Source organism: Mchenga conophoros, linkage group LG16, assembly GCF_057382185.1.
Source record: "Mchenga conophoros isolate Kocher_MC1m ecotype Shallow Benthic linkage group LG16, M_conophoros_male_GT1.1, whole genome shotgun sequence".
Taxonomy (NCBI): Eukaryota; Metazoa; Chordata; class Actinopteri; order Cichliformes; family Cichlidae; genus Mchenga; species Mchenga conophoros.
The window spans coordinates 15,837,294-15,859,570 of NC_140541.1; the positions used below are offsets into that span (position 1 = coordinate 15,837,294).

At 41.1% G+C, this 22,277-nt stretch overlaps 1 long non-coding RNA gene across 1 annotated transcript; it reads left to right on the forward strand.

Moving 5' to 3' along the window:
• The first annotated feature begins 52 nt into the window (after nt 1-52).
• LOC146556484 (uncharacterized) lies at nt 53-10,517 on the forward strand. Its single transcript, XR_014889021.1, has 3 exons — nt 53-148; nt 638-766; nt 10,397-10,517. It is a non-coding gene; the product is annotated as an uncharacterized LOC146556484 (long non-coding RNA).
• The last annotated feature ends 11,760 nt before the right edge of the window (nt 10,518-22,277 follow it).

The following is a 22,277-nucleotide window of genomic DNA, read 5'->3' on the forward strand; positions in this document are numbered from 1 at the left end:
TGAGCTGACGCACACCTGTTAAAATTTAGAAGTGTGGAAGTATTTCTCATATAATGGTTCTATTTCCCCCGCTACATAAGCCTATTCTAACACTGTAGTATTCTCATTTATAAGTAACAACAAAAGCCTTACTGCCAAGTCTGTCTCAGTAAGTATTAGAAGTGTTTTCAAAGAAACTAGGCCGTAGCCCGTCGACTTGGACTTATTAACGTCCAATGATTTCATCTCCTAAGTTTAATAAGTTCATTTTTATGACTGTAGTATGTAGTATTATAGTGATAAAAAATATATAAGCATGTAATATAATACATAGTAAGTTTACGATATATTGTGGATTAGTATAAATTGTATGAGGTTGCTATTATTGCTTGTGCATCTTGAGACACTAATTTAATACAGGCGTTCATTCAGTCTTTTTCTCATTTAACCTGTACATCTACATTCCCTTTGATAATGTATGTTGATGATATGTATTGATATGTTTGTATGATGTCCAGCGAGAGCTGTTCATCAGTGCACTACTCATTTCCATGAAACTAGTCCTGTGTGTCCAGTTTAGCATCGTACAAACCTGATTCCGACTGTGCATGAATAACAATGATGCATGTGTGTCCAATTTCACTCTGTCTACTCAAAGCAGCTGGACTGAGCACCTGCTGTATATGGAGCTGGACATACTTATTGATTACTGTGCGGAGGAGTGGCCCCAGACATCTGGCTCCCTCATTGCATCCCCCAGCATAGAAAACAAGCAACACAGGAAAAGGTCAGTTTAGATTATTGATACCATATATGACACCTGCAATAAAAGAAAGCACAGTGGAGTATTTTTTTTTTCATCAGAAAGGCATGCTTTATAACAGACCCAAGACCCAGGCTTCAACCACTGATTTAATGGTTTGGTTTTTTTGTACTTGAGTCTTGTCTACATTAGTAAAACTGATTTCATGATCACAGGGTCGGTACTAATGGTACACCAATTTCACGTGGAATTCTTCTCATTTACACAAGCACTGCAGCCAAAACTAACATGTTGGTTATTGTTTGTTTCTGTGAAAACAATGTTGCTGGGTAATTATGTTTATTATGCAGCCAACAGAACAAATTTTGTCTGGACTAATCTTTCTCTTTTGGCATTGACTGATTATGCCTGTAAACATTTTTTCTAAACACCAGTTTTTTTGGCATATGCGCTGTGTGTAATTATTTGTTTCTAATGACTTTAATTTACTTCACTGGAGCTTTATGACTTCTGACATGACGGATGTATTTTCCAAGGTGATTTAGAATTTTTAAAAAGTTACTTTTTGATGGAACCCATACCGCAGTGGTATGCTGACAGGCTTTACTGATGTTTCTCTTTCTTTTCGGCATGAAAGACCTTGGGGACACCTATCACTCCAAACCTCTATCTCGTTAATAAGAACATTCAAAGTGCCTGTAGCTTTGTTTTTAAGAGCGCATTAACGGCGGTTCCACAGTTGTGAAAAATATCGACTGAATTCCTCTGATTGCTTCCCTTGATAACACGAGTAAATCAAATCTGAAACATCCAAAGTTGTCTGAGGCGCGGCACGTAATGAGAAACCTCTTTGTTCTGTAGAGCAGCGAACCTTACATGTGTTTTAGAGCCCAATCAATATCCGAAATGAGAAGAGAAAAAGTCAAGGTCTTGAAACTTTAGACTTTGCAACTTTTCAAAGTGTAATTATAGTGTACAAATAGGATTTTACCCAAAGCAGTGTGCATGTTGTTTTTTCACGCCTTGAAGGACATTTCAAAGGTTTGGCCGAGTCTGAAACCACAGGGGGACAGCTGGTTAGCGTAGGAAAGTGTTAGTGAGGGGTTTATGTGTGCAGCTCGCCCTTACTGCTGTCAGCTATGCTATATGGGCGCTCTGTGAAGTAGACGATAAGCAATCTGCTCTAATAAGGGGAGTGAATAAAGTTAAAAGTGTTGTGTTGTAGTTATGTGCTGTAGAGAAATATTTGGACCATACCGTACTCACATACTAGAAAAGGCAATGGGCCATGGTTATTTTAAGGTTTAAGTTTGTTTGACATTGGTACGTTTAGCTACTACTCTTTTCTCTTCATTTAAAAGATCCAGATTGCAATGTGAGATTTTTTTGTGGCTGAAGTTTCACATAAATTACTTACATAGAAGGAGAGCAGTCTTTAATAAGTAATGTACGGGTAACTTTTGTTGTGTAAAAGTGTAAAAATGGCTTTAAAACATACTGTAGACGGACAACAGTGTCTACAGTGCTTTTACTTACACTCAAAGAAAATCTGATAGTTCTCTCAAGCTGTTTTTTCTTGAACATCTTACAGGATCTGATACCAATCCAAACATCTTCACCTTTGACTTTGGCTTTCATTCAGTAGGGACGTTTACAACGCAAAGTCAAGACAGTGACAAATTTGTGAGCAACGTTGCCACCTTTGTCTCAATTGCTTCTAAGTGGTCTTAACCTCTGTTGCACATTTGTTTTAAACCAGCTCATTTGGTACATTTTTGTACAAGGCAGAGATAAGAACAAGGCCCAATCAGACAAACAAATGACTTCTCCATCTGCTTGAAATTTGACAAAATGACCCAAATAGTTTTAACATATTTCCCAGAAGATATGTGGAATAGCAATGTAATATTTTCTTTTCTGTTTTATGACTTTGAATATATAACAACTAAATAAGTACATGATAACAGCGAGTTGAAAAGATTTTGATTGTGAAATGGAAATAATATGCAGTTACTGTTAAGTTACGGTGATATTATTCCCCAGTCGTTTTGCAAACACAACAGAAACTAGTAGAAAGTGCTTTCTTAAAAACTGTATTTCATTATGTAGTTAAACTATTTGTTCAGCTGCAATTTATGCGTATGTTGTTTTAACTTTTAATATAACTCATTGTGGCACTGTTCTCCTCAGCGACACACGAGCAGACTTTGCTTCAACATATATTGTCAAATGTGTGCTGCAGAAAACAGCAAACTGCATAAGAAATGATTTTAAGCTTGGAGTAACAGGAGTAAAAGTAAGCAGTAGATGCGTAAAAACTAATGCTGATACAGACGCTGCTTCTTTTCAATATCTCAACATTTAGAGCAACATATATGGTTTTATCTTTCCCAGGCATCTCCTTCTTTTATCTGCGCTCCGTAGAAAACACAAGTGTACTTGCTTTAGTTAAAAACATACAATCCTACTGAACCAAGAGCCAGTGTTAGTGCTGGAAAAACACATTTCAACCTCTCTGCCTGTCGATGGGACTTTTAACATTTTAGAAGAGTAGATTTACATTTTTTAATGTTAGAGGTCTTATTAAAAGTCCAAATAATTGTATATATAAATTACATGGTGGACTATAATGAATGTAAATCAGTGTAGGAGTAGTATTGACGTGATTAATCATTAGATTTAAATCAAAACTATTTTTACGAGCAGATTAATGATCACAGTGCCTGTTGTTGCAACTGTTTAAATGCAGGAACTACTCAGGAACCCACTTAGCTGGAAATATTTTAAGCACAAAGTTTCTATTCTGAAGTGCATTAATATAATCAGAAAGTTGCTCCCATCCTCACTAGCCTTTATTAGATTATTTTTAAGAATCTTTATTTATTTTTTTGCTGTTGTTGTTGTACAGCAAGTGATGAAACTCTGGCTGACAGGGTGATTTAAACTCTCAGATTCCTGTGGCATGTAATACAAAACAAGGTACACGAGTTACCACAACAGTCCTGAAATGTCATTTTTATATGCCTCTGCCCATTGTGCACTGTGTTTGTTTTATTTCCAGACACTGCTGAAATAATTGTTAGCATAAAGCAGAAATTTTACAAGGATGTTTCTATAGTCTAGTGATATTTTTTGAGCAGAAATTGCTTTGATCTTGGTCTTAAACAATCCTCTGTTTGATATGGCTTTCAAATGAACTGTGGTATGAACCTCACGTTCCGCCTCCCAAAATGGCATCGGGTAGTGATGAGCCTTCTCGTAGCTCTTTCATGGCTACACTGTAAACACGCAACGCTGTTTTTATTCCTTAAGAAAATCACAGACGCAGAATCAAACTGTCTTCAGTCAACATTTAGATTCCTAATATGCTGTGCGAAATGGAGCCGCGGAGGAGGAGACTTCTTTCATTAGACACTTCACTGAGGCTCTGAAGTTCACTCCTTCCATCTGAGATGACTTTAAAAGAGAAACAATGCATCTGCCTATTGGGGCCTTTGGAGATTTTCTCTCTCATCACATATTAATGAAAGAGGTGCATGTATGGAGTTGCAAAGCTTAAGCAGGAAAACCTGGTTTTGAGCATACCAAAGAGAGTCGACAGATATATAGATATATTTAATGGAGTCGTATATAGTGTGTCTAATCAACTTGGTATACTATATGTTGTTTCTCAGGTGAAATGCTTTGCAAATTTTCTTCAGTCTAGTTCTGCAGATGCTATACAAGGATGTAAAATGTGTAACAGTTGCCTGTAGAGGGTGCACTTCACTTGGGATGTGTTAGGGCTGTACTCCTCTCACTTGCTTTCTAAGCAGACACTGATACATACACAAACAATTCACTCAAGTGTAATGATCTTATATGAGGCACACAGACAGCATGAATCAGAGGTGAGTTCATGCCAGTTATTCTGCTGAATGCACCGTACATCAGTTTCTCACATTGGCCTCCATTTCTCCTTTAATGAGACAGGCCCATCAAGACGGAGCGGGAGCTTTTTGATATCCTCAGAGGGGCATGGTGAGCAGACACATTAATGCTCATAATTCATAGCAAATCAAGGAAGATTTTGTTGGAACAGAGGATCACACCAATTACCAGTTGTTTATTGTTTGCTATTGTTGTGTTTACTGCAGTCTAATCATATTTGGAGGTCGGCCACAGCACTACATCAGCTCCAAGTGGAAAAGCTCTTTTGAAGCCTTTCATTTCGTTGTGCCATATTAGCTGCACTGAGCAGCCCTAGACAACATGCTGCCTTTGCTTTCAAGATAAAAAGAAGCAAGCATTACATCACTTTCTAAATAACTTTACAAATTAAGAAAATTGCAAGTAAATTGGTCACCTAGAAAAAACAAAAAAAAAGTAAAACACCAGCCCATTAAGAAAAATGTGTTTCATCTATTAATTTGCTTCGAGATAGTAATCGTTTCAATAATGGCTTGAACATGGGAACGAGAGTTCGTGTTCGATTCTGGGCTGATGTTGTTGGTCGCTAATGTTTGGCCAGACAGAGCTCAGTCTTTTCCCTTCTTGCCCCTCCTATGGAACAAGCAAATTCGTGGCATGAAAGCAAGAAAATCATGGAAATCAGCAAGGCCTTCATTATACCAAGGTCATTACATCTGGCTTTTATCCTCCTCTGTACTTATAGGAGGTAAGAGAATCCTATTCTCCATCACCCAAGGCCTCACCTTTGAACACACACATGCACACATAGGCTTACACCAGAGCCAGCATTTGCTCATGCACGGGCACACACATATACACAGGCAAACACACGTAAGTTTCTCTTTCATTTGGCCTGCTTGAATTTCATCATTCATTTTTACATCACATTAGTGTGGTGTGTTAGTGGTCGACTTGTCTGCGTGTAGAGGGCGGCTGTTACTTCAGGAAAAGACTGAATAATGCACGGGAGAAGGCAGGGAAAGGCTCAAAGGGGGTCTGTAACAGAAGAGATGATTGCCTCCTTATACTATACATATATATGGCACAGTTAGGGTGCACACAAAGCGAGGTAAATAGATCAGTGTCTTGAATCTTGCTTCACGGTAAACTGGAATGTAGGTGGGCTGTTTTTGGGCCATGCAGTAGAGTAAGAGTGCTTAGTTGACTTTTTTAAATGATAAATCACACTTAAATGTTGTGTCCTGTCCCCTTACATCAAAAAAGACCAAGAAGATGGAAAATATAAGCAAGAGTTGAGCCAAGTGGGTGAAATGTGCTGCTGTTTTGTATCATTAAATCACATTAGATTATTCTTGGAAAAATGGCAAGTATTAACAGCAGATTTAGTTTCTCTAAGCAGTCAAGGTTATTATTTCAGATCTTTTCAGAGACATGCGAGTATAACAATACATTAAGTTACTTTAATTAGGCTATTACTTTCAAAATAACCCAAACCTACAATCTGGAGGGGAAAAAACTCTCCACCTTTAAAGTTAATATTTTTAATGGGCATCACAAGACAGTTGAGTCTTACTCAATGCCTCCTTCAGAAAAAGCAATAACTGTGATGTTAAGGGGAAGAAAAGTGTTCTCTTAATGTGCGCCAAAGATGGTCTCATTTGTCTGCCTCACTGGCTGTGTCTAACTTAAAACTCTCGATTGATCTGATACCACCAAGAACTGGCCTGCATATTAAACCAAAGCTGCGATACATCTCCTCTAAGACGGATGAATTCGGTGCATGTGTGTTTTAGTGGGCTCGTGGCTGCGGTCCAGGTTTGGATTATTACAACAACAAAAAAAAGCTGAAAAAACCTATTCAGCGTTTGCTGTTGTACATTAATAGTCATACACACCATAATATCCCTCAGAAGTCCAGCTCAGCGCCTGCCAACACACATTGGCCTTCGCTTCTGATGCTGACATCATTTAATCTTTAGGAGGAGCTTGAAGTTTCTATCCCAAATCCTTGATCTGGTTCACCTTACAGGACGAGCCTCTTTGTCTCTAATCCAAAATAAACAGACGCGTTATTGTATTCTCTCTCGTCCAAGGCACACGGACTTCTTTGCCTGTCTTTAGGTGAAGCAGTCTCTCTACTTTGCTGCCCATCCACATTGAAAATAATTAAAAGAGGAAAGTGAACACAAATGTCCTCATCTGCTGTGCATGGGAACTGACAAAAAGCCAGGAGATATCCCTTTTCAGAAAAGCACGCGTACTGCCAGCGCATAAACACACACAAGTCCTTTGTAGATGTATGCGGTACAACAGTATGAAAAACAATCCTCTGTTGTCTCACTGTTTTTTTGTGCCTGGGTGTTTTATAAGCATTGGAAAGGATGCACACTTCTCAGATTAGGACTGGCAGAAGTGCTCGGGAGAGTGCGCCAGGAAAAGGATGAACATTAGGCACCTGATCAGACAGGATCAATGAAAAGCAATTAGATGATAAGTCTGCAGGAGCAGGCCTGCGTGCGCACGACTGCAGGGGCCAAGACCTTTACAACAGCCAGAAGAGTGAGCGAATAAACATATCTCCTTCAGCCTTTATGCAAGAAGTGAATAAGGCTGAAGGAGTCTGTGACGATCTGTTTAGCGTAGTACAGTATTTATGTGCGTTTGTCTGCTTCTGTCTCCTTGTGCGGCTTATGTGTTTTGCCTAACATCTATTGTCATAATGATGTGTGATTATTAAGGGAGCAGGGATTTCACAGCAGGGGAAAAAAAAGGGGCTGAGCCGACAACAGGTTGGGCCTCCCTTTGTGTCTTTGTTTGAAAGCTCAGCAAATCCATATTCATGCTCCCAGTATGCACACAATAGCAATATGCAACACATTTGTTTATAATCTTTGTTTATTTGGGTTGCATACATTAACAAATTCCCATTTCGTACTGCTGTAATTCAAAGAGGAGGTAAAAGGTAACGGTAAGGAAAGGTTTCTCGCAAAAGAGGTGGACACAGTCTCCAAGAGCTGATGCATTGTTATTTCAGTTCTATCCATGGGAGAGTTTAAGCTCTTGCAGTAGGCTTGCTATTAGGCTAAACCAGGGTGCGCTGTGTTCTGTGTGGGTTGAAAAGACGAGTTCTGACCATTAGCGTAGCTCCCATTCCTGGTTGCAGAGTACAAAAGCGCATAAGAGTTTTTCTTCCAATTTGTGGGTGTAATGACGACACACACAACAAATAACTTGGCGCTTAATCCAGTCTTTGTTAGTTCATTGAAATATTTTTCCCTTTGTCTGCTCTAACTAAAATATCCATCATTTGTGGCCCTTAAAACTAAATGGAGGTGTAAACATAGCGTATAGGATGCAGTAAAGTGCCTTTCCTCCTTACTTGATTCCTGCATGTGCTCATTTCCAACACTAGATGGCTGTCTGTGCTGTGTATGCCTTGTGTCAGCACCAGTGCAGCCTCTTCATGCTGCTTTTTATTGGCCTTAGAAATGCAAGGCTGAGCAAAAGATTTTTGTTAATAATGCTTTGAGACACTCGGGTTATGAAAACACAGGGCTGCACAGACACAGCACCCAACTTAATGTTTTGATGTTTGAATTTGCCAGCCCTTCGTTTTTTTTTATGATGTCACGAGCAATGGATTAAATACACTGTCATCAGAAAAGTCAGTTGCAGATTCGCACACACGGAGGTGAAAGTGCATTTGAGTGCATTTAAAAATAAACTCTATGTGATGTCAATTCTAATATATATTCCACATATTTCGATCTTTTTAATGTGGTTTAGGAAAGACTTCAACTAAGCTGACAGATTTCAAAACAAGTCAGAGGTAATGCTAATGTCAAAAAACCCACCAAACACATAATTTATCATTCCAGTTATCGTATAATTATTCTGACTGCAGTGCCATTTGTGTATGTGCTTTGTTTGCGTTGTTTAAGAGGCTATTTGTAGTTTCATTATGTGCAGTAAATGGGACCACATAGAGCACTTGCTTGTATTGACTTTGAAGATTGCATTTCTTCCTTCTTCAGAGGCCGTCCGTCTCTTTAGCCTGAAGCTCCCAAACCACACAGCCGGCCAGTTCATGGTGGCCTTTTATTATGATGTCAGCACTTCGCTTAAAGAGCATTCAATATCTCCAGGACGGCCGTTGGTGGAACATCAATAGAATAACACAGACGAGCAATAGATGGCTATTCCTCATAGCCGGTCAGTTCATTTGCTCATTGATTTATTGGTAGCTGACAGTGTAATGGAATTAAGTAGCAGTGATTATCACAAGCAAACAGGTTATTTGTTTGTTTGTTCTTCCTGCATCTGTTTGCAGAGTTTCAGCACTAGCTGTGCACAGGTGAAAGATTACACACGCGCTTACGGACACGTAAATAGATCTACGAAAACTCAAAGTCCTACTGAATTATTTGAACAAAATGAGAAAGGTCTCAAAGTGCAATGTATGTTATGTGATTTATTATTAGACAGGGTAAAAACTAGGTAATGCAAAGGAAAGAGAAATGAAAGAGCAGGAAAAACAAAAGCATCCCCGATAGAGGGGAAAGCTATTGGACACAGCCTGATTTTCAGGCCTATTAAAAGATGGTCATCTAGAAAGCAGGCGGAACCTTGTAAGACAATTGAACCAAAATCACCCACATAAATCAGAGCGTGATTACCTCAGGAGCTGGAGTTATTGGGTGTTAACGTTGCTGTGCACGCGCTTTAACTTATTAACACTCTTAATAGTGAGGAACAGATTTTAACAGAAGTCCTGCAAAACCCGAATGAGGTGGAACAACAACAGCAAACCAAAAAAGAAGTAATGCATTCAACTGGTGTTGGTCTGTTTCATCTCGACAGTGGCACCTTGATGCTGAAGTCAAAATCCTCCAAGATTTCACAAAGTTTGGCAATTCTGTGTTGAAAGGTTTCTCTGTTTTTTTTTTTTTTTTGGTACATGTGTACAATCATATCTCTCCATCTCCATCTACTACAGCATCCCTGGTTCTGTAATTCATGCAAAATGAAATGAAAACCTTCTTAGCAATATGCAGATTTCTTTATGCAAAACAGCATTACCTATGGTGCGCGGACGGCAGCTAATGCCTTTGATCAGTCTCTCTGACATTCTAACTACTGAGAAGAAAAGAACTTAAAAATTGTAAAGGCTCTTAATTGAAGTGAACATAAAAGAAGATACATGGTGTTAATTGGTATACGCTAAGAATAATCTAGACCTTGGAGACCACTGTCCCTTACCGGCCCCCCTGCCAAAGTGTCAGGATTTACATCTTTAATTCAAGATTTCCCCACATTAATTACCTCGCAGGCAGCGAAATGCGGATTACTTCATTTTAAAGTATAATAAACATCCAAATAGCCCCTCCACCCTCCTCATCCATGAATATAAATTTTGGTTAGTGTGCAAAAGCAGCACTGGGTCTCGTGTTCTTAAAGAGGTTGTGCAGCAAGCATGTGTCTCAGAAAGAATTTGAATTTAGTAAAAACATAATTGAAGTACACATTGTTGGATGAAAACCTTTAATCATAACAGTTCAGAGTTATAACAATAAAGTTAGAACGATGCATATGGAGATTTAAAGATGAAATTATACTTAGAGGTCACTGTGCAGGTGTTACACCAGATTGTTTTGGAAAATGCAGAGCATATTTGGCATGGTATCATTGGCATAACGACTAATTTGTATGTGTTTCTGTGTGTGTGTGTGTCTGTCTTTTCAGTGAGGTAAAGCAATTTGAACACTGGACTCCAATATGACCTTTGATTATGAGAGGAATAAAGCAGTGCTCATATCCCAGGCCTCTCCGTTTCCTCTCAACATGATGAATGGGACACCCTGAGCTGCAGGACAGAACAACCATTTGAGAATCCAGGGTGACACACACACACACACACACACACACACACACACACACACACACACACACACACACACACACACACACAGAAGTGCTGACAGACAAATGACACTCTGATGGAAAGTGAAGCACTTTTAAGCCCTTAAATGCCACCACCACCAGCAGCACACACACACACACACACACACACACACACACACACACACACACACACACACACACACACACACACACAGTCTGTACTATTCTAGCCGCTGCACTTATCTCCCTCCCTTTAGCACATTTAACACTATACTGCCCTTGAAAATAACCAGCTAAGTTGTGGCTTTTATCTCGTGAGCAGGTTCATGTATGGATTTATTAGTGGAAAATAGACACATCTACCATGGCTTATTGAAACAGTTTCAAACGCATCCCAATGTGGTTAATATTATGCAGTTTATTAAGCAACAATAAGCAATTTATGTAAACACAGTTCAAACGAGCGCCGCTCCTGTACACCTTAAAATCCTCCTCTTTTTTTGAAGTGGTGTTATTTTGGGGATTCATTGTAATTTATTGGCTCAAAGTGCACAATACAGTGTTAAAACTGATTTGATATGGAAACCTGCAGGGACATATTAATTAAAATAGCAATCTAATTAGCATTCCACTGTGACCTAAAAGTTGAATATTATTAGAGCTGCAACCGTCGGCTGTGATGAAAAGAGCTTACATGACAGTGAAATTGAAATTCAAAGAGCTGGAGATAATGTACACACAGATCAAAAGAACAAACGGTGGGGAGAAAAATAACACACCAAGAAGTTTTACATTTCCTCACAAGGGGGAAAACCAGTGTGTTGTGCACACTCCTGCACCCACATTCACACACATGAAAACACTGTTACACTCAGTATTAGGTAGTTGAGTATAATTTAACCTAAAAATGTAGCACGTAGAAATGTCAGCGCAGTGACAAAGAACTTACACTGGTAATGTAATAGCAGGTAAGTTCACTATTTATAAAGTTTAGGAGGAAGAGCAATTTGGGCTGACATGAATATTTTTATCTTTAGGTTATAAATTGGCTGTTGATGTTTTAATTCACATCAGTTCATATGAAGACATAATGTTAGAAAGTTGAAAAATGTATCAATAATACCAAGTAACGTTTTAGTTTTCTACTTACTCAAAGACTATTTTACAAGTTTTAAAGCCTATTTCTCTGCTGGAGCAGGGAAAAAGTACCCTAATTGCAGGACCTACATTATACTTTGTGATCCAATAATAGGAATGTGTCGATATGCTGGCTGAATATAGCAAAGAAGACAATATAACACATACTGTTATCAGTTTGTCTGTTGTGCTACATAATTAGTTGTACATTTTTAAAGATAGCGTGAGGAGCTGAAAGAGCAATGAGGATTTTTTTGTTTAGCTGGCACACACAGGGCATAACAACAAAACGTTCTTATCAGCACTCCTGACTTTCAGAATAGTTGCATAGTTTTGGAAGTATTGGAAGTATTTTAAAGTAAGTGCTTTCTATCTAACAATCACACACATTCGCACTTGAGGTTTATTTTACTCAAGCAGCCAGAGATTCAATGAGAATTAGGTAGCTGACCTGCTCTGCCTCTTGAGCCACAGCCATCTCACCAGGATATGAGTAAAAGACCAGTTATTATAATATTTCTATGAGTAAAGTTAAGAGGAGTGCATTTAAAGCACTTGAAGTAGGAGTAGGACCGCTCATGATGCAAAATGACTTTTTTGTTATGTTATGACATTTTGTACTTTTATTACACAGTAATATTGTTTCTCTTATTATAAAACAATAATGTAATATTTTTCCCCAGTGGAGTATAATGAGGCATGCAAAATACCTGAAAACTTAAGTATTCTAAATAAACATGCTTGCTTGCTTTACACCACTGCCGTTATCACACTGTCACAATAGTACGTCAGAAAAGGTAAAGAATGTACAGACAAACACTTTTCTATCCTGATCTGTTGAAGTAAATATTGTGTTTTCAAACCGAATAATAATACCAAGAGTTATTGATTATTTTGTCCACAAATGACTGTCCTTGATTACTGAAATCTTCCTGTACGCCTGTTGCGGTCTCTTTTTTCCTAATGATTTTGTGCTCTTGTTAAATAGACACTTCAGATAGGACAAAGCTGAAAAATGACACGCAGTAAGAATCGAACCTGAGGACACCCTGCCCTGAGCAGCAAACCAACTGACTATCTGGACAGCCCTGGTTTTAATATTTTATGATGATTGCTGACTTTAGGTCATAGGTTTCCAGCCTGTTTTCCCCATCTCTTGGCTCCTGTTTGAAATCCAATAAGCAGTTCTTCACAGTCATATTGAAGTATAGATTACCTACAGTACACAGCAGGAGGAAGCAAAGGAGAGGTTTACATTGCTGCGATCATTGACTCTACACTTGGTCTGACAGATTTCATCATTTTACCAAAGCGGTTAACCTGTATTAACTGCCACAGCTTTCCCCAATATACATTAAGCCTAACACAGGTCATGACAATCAAAACAGTCCTCACACGGGTCAGTGCGCTCCACTCTACTCATTGTTACTTCGGTTTAACCTTGAGGGGTTGTATGCTTTTCCCTGCCTCCCTTTGGGGAGACTTGCATATTTCTGCATAGCCTTGTGCACCAGTTGAGGTGCCTGTTCTCTGGGTAAGGGCCTCTACGCTTCTCCTGCAGCTCTACAAGCGGGTGTGTTAACATGTGTCCCTGCAGTGGGCCGCCGCGCCAGCCAGCAAGTGATAATTATTCATTAGTATTCATTAGTGTGAGGTGCTGGCCGGTGCAGGGCTCATGTTGAATCAGTGTTCTGACGAGGCCTCGGCCCGGCGCGGGTCAGTGAGGAGCCAGTAATTAGGCCCACCAGTCAGGAGGCATTTTCCTAAGCACAACACATGAGCTTGAGAGAGACGAGATGCAACCACCAGGAGAGAGGCTGCAGGAAGAGAGAGAGTGTGCATTTTATTTTTAAAAGAAAGCCAACCTTGGCCTCCTTGCTTCCCTGCCTGGGTAGTGCCGAGTATCTTAACCTTTCTCCATCACTCACTCCATCTGCGGTAAAAATGCGAGATAACCTTGGCTGTCTGCTTTGTTTGCCTTGTGCGCTTTCTCTTTGAAGATTTTTTTTAATCCTTTTTTTTTTTACTTCCCTCAGCTCTCCTCTCCATTTTTTAATTGAAGGATATATAGCGTATATGATTCTGTTTCCTTAAATCTAATATGTTGGTTGCATATGCTTATTTATGGATCTCTGCATGTCAAATGGTTGATAATAGCAGCAGTTATTATCACTTACAGAGATAATTGTGTAACAGTTAACATGACAGAGTGGTCGCCTCCCAGGAATGCTGTTAGTATTGTAAATGGGACCGAGGCCTAACCGAATTAATCTAATTGAAAGATAATTACACTGGCTGCAACAAAGCTGGACCAGATTCATCAAACTGCTTCCTGCCCCCGTGAGCCATTAAGAGGAAGAGATCTACAAGCAAGCACGGGAAGGTTAAAGGCATCCGGGGTGCTCAAAGCTGGCTGTGCCGAAGCTGTCAGTACATATCTGACACAGAAAAAGAGGATTTGACATTGACTGACAGCAATTGAGAAAACAGGGGGTCAAATGTTGAGCTGTTGCGAGACAGGAGAGAGGAAAGGCGCGAACCCCCCAGATCCAAGTCTCTGTGGAGGACAGCAGAAATCCAATGAGATGATAGCTTATCCTGTCAACACATAATGTCAGTTTCCCTTGAATATAAACAAAGAGCATAAGACACTGACAACCTCTCACTCTGCTTCTCTTTCTGTTTCTTTCTATGTTGTTGTTTTTTTTGCTTGTTCATTCATGTGCAAGCATGGGTACACATGGATGTGGGAAAGGGAGTGCCTCACATAACCTCGCAATATCCTGACATGATTCCAGATTAGACGAATTCCCTAAACTACAAGCGAATGGCACGACACCCTCGTCTTTCCCAACAAGCCCCCCTCCCTTTACATTTCCTCATTCCTTCCCTTGGTCTCCAGCATGCACATTTTTTCTCCTTTGGATTTATCAGATTGGCATAGGTGGGTTGACAGCTCTCAAACTGGCACTGCAGAAGGGGGAGATCCCAGAGTGTGAAGGTTAGCTGGATAAACCTATCTGGGGTCTGCCCAGGAGGAGGAGAGGAGGAGAAGGATGAAGAGGGTGTGTATGAGGGGGGAGGCCATGGGAGAGCTGGAGAAGGGGAGAGGAGAGTGAGGGAGAGAGGCTTGGTAGGGCCCCGCTGAGCACATAAGCTTCCATGCTGAGCGCAAACGTGGCTGGCTGACAGTTGTGCTCAGCCTTCACTGTAATAATGAATAAAAGGAAACTCCCTGCAGATTACACATCTTCCGTGTTTTGACATTGACCTTAATACATAATTTAACCACAAAGCCTGAACAGTGTGTAACGAGATAAGAGAGGACCAGAGGATAGAAAAAAGATGCCTGGCCTAAAACATACAGGTCAAAAAAGGCGCCTCAGCCGTAATGGCTCTAATATGAGCCAGTCTGTGAGGACCAGTATTTTTTTTCTAAACAAGATGGGAGTATTTGTGGGAGAAGACTGGAAGATTGAAGGCAGCAGGAAAATTATGGATATGTGTGCGTGTGGTGTGTGTGAAAAATACAGTGATTTTCCTGCTTATCGAATTCCCAGTGGGAGGAGAAGGTAGTGCTGCTAAACCTCAATAGAATAGTAATGTGCCAGCCCGGCTGTTGTGTGTGTTTGTGCTTCTTCCCACTGTTCATATAGTTCTGTTTAGTGTGTAACTGCAGACTGGCTGAGTGTGATATCTGAAAGAGGTATTTGTCACTCTCATTGTCACTTCTCGGTCTGTGTGTGTGTGTGTGTGTGGGGGGGCATCGTGTGTTTGTGTGTTTTCCTCGGGGCGTGTGAGCATTGTGATGTCTGAGTGACTGTTAAGCGCAGTGTTTGCTGAGCCAGCACTCTCTGCCACAGGTTATGTCACTTCAGCTGAGGTCACCATGTCACAGAGACTGTCAGGAAATGCTTTCTTTAGCCAAACTCCCTAAGGAGAAAGCTACCAGACTCTCACACACACAGCCTTTAGCTGAATGTGTCCTAAGTATTCACATCCTAGATGAGCCACCATTATGTTACCAGCAGCTCGAAAGGCTGCGACATGAAGAGGGACACAGCAGTGATCTCGATGCCATTTGTTTACTAAAACACAAACAAAGAGAATAGATTAAGCACAATTACTTAACTGCAGTTTCTGTATCTAACCATTCATGCCATCATGGATAATTTGTATCCAGTATCATTTAGTACTTAGTGTTATTCATTAGACATGGAATCCCATGTGGGATCAATGTTTTTTTAAACTTCTTTTACTCTTTTTCTACACTTCCAGCACATGTTCATTTGCTTAGCCCTTTAGTTGTTACTAAAAGACATGAAAACACCTTGTTTAGGGTATGAAAAGATTGTGCTTTAGCTTAAAATACAAAGAAAAACACTTATTTTAAAGCTTTGATTATTATCTTGCCTGAGTGGCACAGCTCAGTTGGCATGTGTAGTGCAAACACACACTTTGTACCTGCACAAAGTCAATTCCTGCCAATGCACACAAAAGAACAGACTGAATTTCAGGCTTTGCCATGAGACTAGGAGCCACTAATACAGACCTGGCCCACATCCTCACACAGTTTCCTTAGGGTTATAATCAGGGTCAGCACCTTGAATGTAAGGACATAGCGACTGGTCCCAATCCTGGTTTAAAAAATACACCTTTTGTTTTCTACTTGCATTTGGTGCATTCATGTGTGTTTTACTGTTAATGGTAAATGCTGCAGATTGAGAATCATTACTACCACATTAAAGCGATGATTACATCACTACTCACCTGCTAGGTGCTGTTGAATACAGATACAGGTCTTAAATAAGAATTAGGAAGGCTGTACTTGCTCCTTCCTCTCCTACCCTTTCATCCTCTTCACTGCTCTCACACCCTTTCGTCTTCGGGCTCTACGTGCACAGACTGTTCTGTAATTGAAGCAGCACGTCAGAGCCGTCTTCCTGTCTGCATGTAACCCTCTGATTCACACTATTCTCATTAGTGTCATAATTACCTCGTGTTGAAAAGCAAGGGCCTGAACGAGCTCCTCAATGAGCGCTAAGGTGAGAGTGCGGGTCTGTGGCACTCTTGGTTGGGGGGGTTAAGGCTGACCTCCAGCCCAACAGGGGGCAGTGGTGATGTACTGAACTCAGCCTGCATGATGTCCACAGCTGAGTGCATGAGGTCTTTTTAAGGGCTGCCTGCTGTTTTGCATGGTAACAAGCAGTTGTGAAGGGAAAACCGATTGGGCAATAAATGAAACAGGAAAAATTGTTCCCTGGAATAGATAAGTGCTGCTGCTTTTTCATACATTTTCTGTTTCTTCTATCAGCTATCTCTTTATAAAGCCGCCTCCTTCTCCCAGGAAAATATACACACCTGTCAGTCTGTGCCTAGTCCTTGGACTAGACCTTTGTCTCAGAGCCCTTGGAGTTCTTTAGGGGATTTGCTTGGCTGCGGCCTAACCGGCCCTGAACAGCCAATAAAGTGGTCCAGCTGGGTAGGACATCTAGTATGTGTGTTGTAAGTATGCCTGTGTGGACTTGTGCCATCATGGCTCAGTTAGCACACAGACCCACAGCTATGACTGTGGTGGCAATAGTACTTTGGTGCTTTGCCATCAGGCTTCCCTCCAAGGACTGTGTCAAGACAGTGATGATGCAGGGTGGTGCTCTACTTCTGCAGCAGTAATCTAATGAGCCTGTAAACACACTCATTTGACATCATTAATTGGAGGGAGATCAGAGATCCAAGAGGGTGTGTGTGTATAGTGTGTGTGTGTGTGTGTGTGTGTGTGTGTGGTAGCAGTTGGAGGGTTCTCCCATCAGAGAGGGTTCTCCCAGATCAAAGATTTAGAGTGTGAAATCCCTGATTATGCGACAGAGAGACACATTAGAGGCAGTTTTCTGCCAAGCTGAGAGAGCAGCAGTGTTTGGTCAGTGCCAACAGAAGGCCTTGTTTTCAGCAATAGAAAGCACTAAAGCAACACACTTGAAGCTGCCCTCTGTTTTGTCAATTATACAGTGAGTGGATAAATCAAAGTTGGAAGACATGGAGTTTATCTGCGTCCAGTTTATTGATTTTTAACTATTTCAGGAATCGTAAACGTGTGAAACTACATTTTAAACGCATGGTGACAAAGCTTCTCGCGGTGCTTTTGAAAAAAGTTTGAATCTTCTTTGTGACTGTCACAGAGTGCGATCCATTAGCTTTAATTGCGCTGCCATACTGGTTCAGTCACATTTGTCAGCTGGATCTAAGCGGGGGGGGGAACAGAGGTGCAGTGCTAGAGTTGCTTGCTACTAGTAGTCCTCTGCTCTGAGAGCAACCCAGTCCAGTCGTTAATGATCTATCTGTCTACCACCCGCACAATGGCCCACACCGCTGTTCGCTTTCATTTACAGAGTGCCAGTCTCTGAACTCCCCTCATCAGCCCTTTGTTCCTGACTGTTTAATGTTTTTTGGGGAGTTGATTGGTGTAGCTTTGTATGGGATACTTTTGAGCAAGTGGCTTAGAGAGACAGCTAGAGCAGGAATTTTCTAGTTTAATACATTATGAAGATTTCACTTTCTGCCTTTGATTCTGTACTGACAGTTATCCTTCAGTCCTCCTTTAAAGTCCCACTTTCAATCCCTAATGGCTGTCATGTCGCTGCACTCTCTGGACTCTTACTCAAAGTGTCATTGGCATAATGGTCGGCAGCCGTTGGCCTCTTTTGATCATCCATGCTGTGTGCGAGAGCAACTAGAGCTGAAACAGTGAGGTGTATGAGGTGTGTGTGTGTGTGTGTGTGCGCGCGCACTGCTTGCGCCTCTGCTCGGCTGCCACTCCCAGGCAGAGCTCCACCACCGGAAATCTAAAATTCACTTTCAAATAGTTTTCCTCCTGTTCTTGGTGCCTAATAGCCACGCACTGCAAAGTGTGTGTGCATGTGTGTACTCATTAAAGGGATAGCACGGGTTTCTCCTGTATCAGCATCTCAAGCTCAGCCCAGTTTGGCACCCTCTCAATGGTTATGCATACTCCAACAAAGAGATGAAGGGCCGCAAGGGAGTGAGAGAGGCCAGGAGTGAGAGAAAGTGTGTGCGTCTGTGTGTGTATGACGGTGAGCTGAGGCCTTGGACGAAGCCAAGCTCAAGTTCAAACACCCCGGCCTGCGTTCGTATGTGTCATGCCAATCCAAGATAAAATCACACTCACCAGGCCAGAAAGAACACATCTAAGCAAGATGATCAGGGCCAGGAAACATCCGGAAGGGTTCTGAGGCTTTCCAGCAGAGACGTGCTTGTAATAGAAGCCAGTGTGCACTTACTGAATGACATTATGTTCAAACATCCTGGGCTGAAACCCTCTGTGCTTGGATCCAAGTAGTGCAACACTTCCAGGATCAGTATCCTCTCATTTTCTGCCTGCTTCACTTACCTGCCCCATCCAGGTGTTAGGCAGGCTCGGCCCAGAGCCCAGGGCACTATTGATGCTCAGACAGTAAGACTAGCCGCAGGGCTTCTGCACATCAGTGTATGTGGTTTCATGAAACCAGAGAACGTATTCTGCTTTGATGGACTCACTTTGAATATATTCCTTGAATTTGACAAGAGCATAATTTATTGTATAGATATTAGTGAAGTAAAATCTCTTCTAGCAATGCTATTCCTTTCTTGGATTCTCTGCTGCTGTTTGGTCCTTTGTGGCCTTTTTCCTGAATCTGCTGTTGCTTCCATTGTGTTATATTATCAAATTTTCTCCCAGTCTTCCTTCAAACCCTAAAAGGCTATTAAATTATACAAAGAAAAGTGCTTCACTGTCTGAAATTTGAACAGCAGTTGTTTCTCAGGTGGTAAAGGCTGGTTGTCAACTAAACTCGGGGTTGGCAGTGCGATCCTGGCCCCTCTCATTACAAAGCACCCTTGGGCAGGAGAAAACTCAACCTCAAGTTGTTCCCTATAGTAGGCCAGGATACACACTCATACTCGCAGTCACTCTGGTGTGTGAGTGTGTGTGACTGGGTAATGAGAAACACATTTTGACGCACTTTGTGAACCTAGTTAAAGGTGGTATATAACTCGGTGCACAGAGCGTTAGCGTATGCCGTCACAGTGCCGCATGTAATATTGTGGTTTCTCATCATATGTTGTTTTTTCTGCAAACTTTCCCCAGTAAACTTAATCGATTTGCCTTTGGACTTATTTATTTAATGCACTTACTCGCACACACATACATGTGCAGCCCTGCCCTCCCCTTTATCCACAGAGGGATACAGATCAGAGCACTCGGCCAAGATTGTGTGTGATGTAAAGTTCTGGAGAATAAAAGACGTCTCTTCCAATAACATATTTCCGCCATGTATCGAAAGACGTGTCAATTTCAGTTACACCTGGCGTGGCAGCTGTAAAACAGCGAGTTCTTCACTTCTAAAAGACAATGCCATAACAGTCACTCCCCACCTGAATGACTGATACATTAAACATGCAGAAAGCAGCGGGAGGACACCAGGGAGGGAGCGTTCAAAGACGAAAACAACGCATCCAAAAACAGAAAAAGAGAAATATGTTGCTTGCTACAGTACAATGCAATGCACCTGTCTGGTGATGCTGACTAGCAGGAAGGATTAAGGATTAAGCCTTAGTCTTTCCAGGAAAAAAAGAGTATTTTACTGTACAGACAGTAAAAAGTAAGTGCTAATATACGCATTTTCTTGCTGTATAAATCCCAGAAATTCTGTGTTACATTCCAGCTCACAGTGTATTTCTCTGTCACTGTATTATTCCAGCTACGCATATATATCTTGTCCCCAGTTCTGGTCTTATCCATGGTCTGAAAGCAATCCCAGAGAGTCAGCTGATCACACAGGGCTTTTGTAATAGCAGCAGAGGACCGTCTCTGTCCTCTAGTTTCATGACAGGACTGTCAGAGAACATGCAAGCTTATAGACCAGACGTACTAAAATCTGCAGCCCTTGCCTTGGTTATGAACTGCTGACACAGCTCCTCTGGCCTGTTGTAGAAAATTAATTCAGGCAAGTCAGAGGATGCCTCAGTCAGTGGGATAGACAGACAGAAGGGGTCCTGCAAGGCAACAGTGTGAAGAGGATAAGAGTCTGTGGTCCTCTCTGTTCACTGCTGGACACATTAAGACTCCATTAAGGAAGCCTGACACAGATGGTGATGGCTGCCTCCGTTCTAACTGAGCAACTTATTAGAGAAAGTGGAACTTCGGCTCTCTGTCTTTTTACTCTGGCTCACATAGAAGTCCACATGACAGTATTTAAAGTCAATGAAATGTTTGTTTTGACTTGAGTCATTATTTAGACAAAACAAAAATTTGACACTGTTATTTGTGCTATCTAAATTAATGAAGTGTCATTTATTTTCATGAGCATTAACATGGTTTAATTTCTATTTTGTAAAATGGAGTCACCAAGTCGTCATTGTTCAGTCTAAATTTGAGCAGTAAAACAGGGTTACACAAGTATTAAATAAAACTTCATGTCTGTAGCACTGGCTGCAGCCAGAGCGAACAAAACTCTCTGCATGATGATAAATGAGAGATCCTGTGTGATCCAAGATGATTTCAAGTGGATTGGATAAACATATCTAAACGATGGTAGAACTAGTTAGGGAAACTTTGTCAATTGAGACATAGCTTATGATTTCATGCTTGTATATCATTTATACATTAATTATAACATCCTCTTCTTCTTTCGGCTGCTCTCTTTAGGAGTCACAACAGCACATCACCTGCCTCCATCTTATCTTATCCCCAGGATCCTCCTCTATCACTCCAGACCTCTGCGTGTCCTCCTTCCTGACATCCTGAATCTTCTCTGAGGTCTTTTCCTCATGCCATCCACTGGCCCATATATCCACTATTCCTCCTTTTCACATGTCCAAACCATCTCAGCCTTGCCTCTCTAACTTTGTCTCCAAAATGCTCCTCCTGAGCTGTCTCTTTGATATACTCATTCCCAATCCTGTCCATCCTGGTCAATCCCAGTGACAATCTTACCATTTTCAGCTCTGCCTCCTGTCCTGTTAGTACTACTGTCTCAAAACTGTAATATTGAAAAATATTTCTGTCCCCCATCAGTGGGCTGACTTTAGACACTAGTCTCGGCTATATAGACTAGTATAGTAATAATAATAATGGATTGGATTTATATAGCGCTTTTCAAGGCACCCAAAGCGCTTTACAATACCACTATTCATTCACTCGCACATTCATACACTGGTGGAGGCGAGCTACAGTTGTAGCCACAGCTGCCCTGGGGCAGACTGACAGAAGCGAGGCTGCCATATCGCGCCATCGGCCCCTCTGGCCAACACCATACATGACCTCTGCAGCTATAAAAGTTTAGCTATAGTTGTGCCTATAGCAAAACTATAGTTGTGTGTAAATAAATGGTTCCTATTGTTATGACATAATTGACAGACATAATGGAGCCGAACTGCATACTTTCTTGTAGACATCCCCTTAAAATATAATGTGGGCTTAACACAGCACTAATTTTGTGGGAACAGTTAAAGTTAGTGGGAGTAAGAAAGCTATGAAGAGCAGCAGCTTCAACTTTCCACTTAAAATCATGGCAGCATAGCTCAGTAGCTT